We start from the raw sequence: 5,436 nt of genomic DNA, 5'->3' as shown, positions 1-5,436 counted from the left end.
ACACCAGGCTGGTCCCACAGTCCTGCCCTCACCAAACACCTCTGAGCTGCCTGTGGGTCCAGGAAAATTAATTTAGGAGGGGGACTTTCTAAGCTGTGCACAGAAATGGTGTTCTCTCCTGCACTCACTGGCAGCTTGGCAGGTTGCTGTGAGCAGCACTGCAAAGGCTCTGCCTAATTTCATGACTTAAAAGGAGAGATGCATTGACAGGGGGTGAGTTGGGTAATTAAACAGAAAATCAAAGCAGTGCTGGCACGGTCCAGTGAGTTAATACAATCAAATACAGACAATTAGGGAATGGGAGCATCCACCTGGATCCCTGTGGTTAAGGGAGCAGCACTCCCAAGGCAAGGAGAGGGCTGGAAAATCTGTATTTTCTGGGGGGGCAGAGAGTCCCATCATGTACCTGCAGCAGGGGTAAAGGTCTGTAGGGCTGTGTTTGATGGGCTTCTGCAGCTGCAGATTGGCACGAGGGGAGACCCAAACCCTCTCTGAAGGCTGCAAACAGCTCCAGGTACGCAGCTCAGTGTCTTCCCACCTCTCACATCTTCATGGGGGACACACCTCAGGGTTCCCTTCCACAGACCAGCTCAGTCAAACTGGGTTGACCTGAAGCATGCCCTCATTGACCCTAATTAAAGATCAGTTAGATGGAGTGTGCATGTCCACCTCACAGTGTGTGCTCTCAGTGGGGCAGTGGGGGCTGTTCTGGGGTTTCTGGTGTCCATTCCTGCCCCATCCCTCACTAGCAGGGATCAGGTGGCTCAGCCAGGACGTGTGACCAGCAAAACTCTTTCTCCTGCTTCTCCTCCGAAAACATGCAGTAGGTAAGCACAGGAGAAAAACCAGCAGCAGTTATGTTCATGCCCTGGGGCACAAACAGCCCTTGTTATCCCTGCAGCTCCTGAGGACGTGAGACTTGCCTGCAACCAGCAGGGAAAAGAACAAGCTGGAGGTCCGGTGGATGCTGAGGTTGGTGGCACAGCCACCTTCCCAGGACAGCCCTGCTGAGCGTGACTTTGCCCCTTCCCTCATCCCCCGCCCCGTGTCCGGTGACAGCCCCGTGTCCCGCTGGCCCGTCATTAGTGCACTTTACCCCTGTTTATTACGATGCCCTGCGCTGCATCAGCTTAATGATTTACTGCTGCATCTGCTCTTATCCCCTCCCCGGGGAGCTGGTTCCTCCTTGGTTCACAGCTAATGCACCAACCCCCCCGGGGAGGCGGCCGGGAGGATGGTGAGGAGCCCGCTGAGACTCTCCCCTCCTCCTCCCGCAGCCACAAAACCTCCTGTCAGCCAAACCCTGGGCCACTTTACTTTTCCCAGTGTCTCGTTTGCTCTACTGAGGTTTTTTTTAAAGGTTTTATGAGTGCACTGATGGTGTCTCAGTCAGGGCATCGCTTCCATTTCCCCAGCTTGGAACTGCAGTCTGAAGTTCACCAGTGGAAACAGCTCGCAGCCATCACCACTACAATTAACTCTGCCCTTCAACCTCTGTAAATCAGGCAGTTCAGACACACCAGAGCTGGTCTGCTTGCTGTGGGACCTGCACTTGGTCCTGGGAGCAGCTGTGGGTGACAGAGATGGTCCCCAGGGAAAAGCTGACTCAGGGGAGAGGAGAAATGTCCTGGCTTGTGGAAAAAAAAAAAAAAAACCAACCCATGCTGAGCTGGGGAATGCCACTGAGATGTGGATCTGGAAACAACAAAGCCATTTCCAGAGGGGGTTTGGGTCTCCCCTCGTGCCAATCTGCAGCTGCAGGAGCACAGCAAACCCAGCCCTTCGCACTGGCAGCAGCTGAGGTGCTGTGGCCAAAAAACCCACCCTCCATCAGGCTGGTTGCCCTGAATGTTCTCTGCGTGTATCCCTGGATACAACACAACCCACAGCCCAAACGCTGCCCCTGGGAGGGAAGGCAGTGGTCCAGACACAGAGGTGAGAGATCTGTGCCTCTGAGGACACGAAGATGACACCCAAGAGATGTCAGGAGAGGAATCATCAACAAAGAAAAGCTCTCCCTTATCCTGCACTGCCTCACTCCATTGCCAGCACTGTCTGATTTGTCTGCAGAGACACTTCTAATCATAGCAGCACTTCCATCAGCTCCCTCAGGAGCTGGATCCCTAATGCATTAATGTCAGGCTAAAACCCCATTCTGAGCCATTTCATCCCATTATGGGCAGGTTTTCTCCTCTTTGCCTCACCCTCGCCGGGGACACTGAGCAATCATGTTCCTCATCCTGGCCAGCCCAGACCTGTCTGCAAAGCCAGGAAAGCAACTTCTCTGCCTCTAAAGGATCCTTAAGGGTCTTGGATTTAAGTTAATAAATTATCATCATCATCATTGGAAACTATTAGGCTCAATTGTCAGGGAGTATCTGAAGGACCATCAGGTGCTGCAGGAGCTTGTGCAGTGACTGCAGAGAGCCAGAGAAAACAGACTGAGGCAATCCATCCCACTGAAATGGGGAAATTCGACAGGGAAGCTCAAACTGGGATGAAAGCTTTAAATTCAGGATGCTGGACCTGAGGTCTGTTTAATAGACACACCTGAAAAGAGTCACTAGGGGAGAGAGACAAGTGAAAAGTGGTGATGGAGAGATTATATTGCTCCCTGTCTGCTCTTTTTTTCTGCTGCTTTTCTTTGTCTCCTGTTTTATAAGCCCCTGTTTCAGATTCTCCATCCCAAACCCTGCTCCAAGCTGTGCAGGAAGCAGCTCCAAGTTACAGCCCAGCAGAGAGAGCTGAGAAATAAAACAAATTAACCAAAGCCATCTTAATTTCAGGGGCTCAGAGCAGGTGCTTCATCATCCTTTTCCTTCTCTTTACGACCTGCGCTTGTTTGTTTGGGGTTTTATGGCACTGAGGTCTGACTTTAAAAATTATCTCTTTGGGGAAATGCAGGCTACCATCTTAAAATGCCATTTTTCTTCACCTCTGCACGATGCTTAAGTGATTAAAGTGCTTTCTAAAGGGGGTGGGTGCCATCTGTGCCCCAAACTGCCCCCGTGGCTCTGAGATGTGCCATGACTCCAATAATCCCTATCACCTCACAGCTACCAACCCAAAAATAAACTCAAAGCCACATTTTACCACCGCCAAAAATGCCACAAAAATCAGTATTTATAGAATCCTAGAACTCCAGAGTGGTTTAGGTTGGGAGGGCCCTTGAAGCTCATCCAGTTCCACCCCCTGCCATGGACAGGGACACCTCCTGCAAGACACTTTCCCCTTGGTTGCTCCAAGCCCTGTCCAACCTGGAATACTCCCAGGGGTGGGGTATCCACAGCTTCTCTGGGCATTTTCCAAAGAGGAGAAGATTGCTTGTCCTAAAATTGTCCCAACTGCCCCAGAATGTGACACAGGCTAAGAGATGCAGGTCTTCGACATCCCTCAAGGAAAACAACTACAGAAACCATTTCCATTGCAATATATCCCAAAAATATCCAATTATTCACTTACAGCACATAACCCTCAGCCTGCTGAGAGCCACAACTGCCCCCTAGAGAGCTGTGGGCACCCAACATGCCCCTCCACCAGCACCCTGTGCCTCAATAATCACACCCTGAGCTGCCAAAGCCAGGGGCTGTTAGTTTTTTAATGATAATCTGTCAGGAAGAAGGAAGAAACCCTTCCCCTGCAGCGAAAGTGTCCCTGTCCCTGGCAGAGGGGTTGGAACAAAATGAGTTTTAAGGTCCCTTCCAAGCCAAGCCATGCTGGGATCCTACGATTCTAACCTGCACATTTTGGGGAGGGGGAAGGGGGCACTAAAAGCGACTTTCCTGTGCAATCCTGGGGGGAGAGGAGGGTGGGGAGGGACTTTCTGGTTCAGCGCCCGCGGGGGGGGCGATTTGGGCTGAGCTGCGAGGCAGAGTTTCTGCTCTGAATTTGGCAGGGAGGGGAGGGGGAGCCGGCGAGGGCTCCTGGCTGGCAGAGCTGGGTGGGATCGGGGGGTCTCGTTTCCCCCCGGTTGCCCCGCTCTCACCTCTCCCTGCTTTCAGCCCCGCACACCGAGTTTATTCTTCAACTTCCTCCTTGCAAAACGCTGCTGCGGGTTTGCCCGGGGCTGTCCCATCGCCCGCAGCCCGGCAGGGACAGCAGGGACCCTCCTGTGTCCCCGCAGGGTGCTGGGACACCCCGGTGGGTCGAGCTCTGCCCCCCCTGCCCCCTCCCCGGCAATTCGCTCTGCCAAGGGCGGTGGGTGCAGGTTTACCCACCCTGAACCCTCTGCTTCCTCCCTGCGGGGTTTGGATCCCAACAGAGGGGTCCCCTAAAGGGCAGGTGTGGGGTGACCCCCCCTGCCAACCCCCCCGAGCCCCCCGCCCGGGGCAGCAGAGCCTTACCTGCCGCGTCGATGCCGCTGCCACACCTGCTCCCAGGTGACCCGTGCTCCTCCCCTGCCCCACCCTGCCAGCCCTGGGTGCCCACAGCCTCCCCAAAACCCCAGCCAGCAGGGAAAAGCGGCCCCGGACGCCGAAATCCCGCGCTCCTGGGCACATCAGGAACTGTAATTTTGCGGTTTCTCCCCCCCCAAAACTTTTCTGTGAGTTCCTGACTTCTGGTTGTCTCAAGGTTTTCCCCCCCCACACCCCCCAGAAAATCTTTATTTTCTCACATTTCACGCAATGGTGAAATTTCCTTCTGGCAGCCCCCCCTGTCACCCACCCCATGCAGGGCCAGGGGAGCTGCCTGGGGTATTACCCCACACGCCAGGCCCCTGCATTCCTCACCCCAAAACACTGCATTAATTATTAACTGGATTAATTCCTCCAAAGTACTTCATTTTCCGTGCTTCCCAGGTCTGATGGACGCTCCTCCTGGGATCCCCACTCAGAACCCATATTTCAATCCAAATGCAATTTTCTGACCAGGCCTCCTATAAAACTGAGTTTATCCTTAATAATACTTTCCACTTTCATCTCCAGCCCTGCAAGTGCTTTACAAATGTTAAATAATTAACCCCCACGACACCCTTGGGAGAGAGGGAAGCATTATTATGGCTATTTGTAAGGGAAGCTCTGACAGGGCCTTCTGTGCTCCAGCCCTGAGTTTTACTCACTTTTAGGGAGCAGCTCAGCTACTTACAGCCCTGAGAGCAACCACACCTGCCACAGGGAATTTGCAGCAAGAAAGCTGGATTTTAATGTTTTAAATATTTTAAATAGAAATACCACCCTGTTTTATAAACGACTTGAGGGTTAGAAGTGCTGTCTGGCAATCCCCTGTCTTTTCCTTATGTTATTATATTATTATTATTTTGATTTAGTAGCATCAAATCTATTCCCTCTCCCTGTCCCACAATGCTGTTTAAAAGGTAAATCTTTAAATAATAAATAATTACCCATTAATCCACCTTATCTCTCAGAGAGGTGAGTGCTGCTGGAAGGGAGGAAGCATCCCACTCTCTTTTATCAGCGGTGAGGTTGGATGACCAAA

The 5,436-nt window shown here is 52.4% G+C and overlaps 1 protein-coding gene across 1 annotated transcript in view; it reads right to left on the bottom strand.

Moving 5' to 3' along the window:
* The window catches only part of LOC114069170 (transmembrane protein 45B-like), a gene marked incomplete at its 3' end in the record, with an annotated part of 7,229 nt that extends 2,845 nt beyond the window's left edge, over positions 1–4,384 (bottom strand). The window contains exon 1 of the mRNA XM_027905788.1: positions 4,344–4,384. The remainder of the gene's footprint in view (positions 1–4,343) is intronic.
* Positions 4,385–5,436: the final 1,052 nt, after the last annotated feature.

The sequence above is a fragment of the Empidonax traillii genome, unplaced genomic scaffold, assembly GCF_003031625.1.
Source record: "Empidonax traillii isolate 1590-97213 ecotype Southwest subspecies unplaced genomic scaffold, ASM303162v1 scaffold1205:size206528, whole genome shotgun sequence".
Classification (NCBI taxonomy): Eukaryota; Metazoa; Chordata; class Aves; order Passeriformes; family Tyrannidae; genus Empidonax; species Empidonax traillii.
Note: the sequence above shows the minus strand (reverse complement) of the source record. Positions and strands in the feature narration are given on the sequence as shown.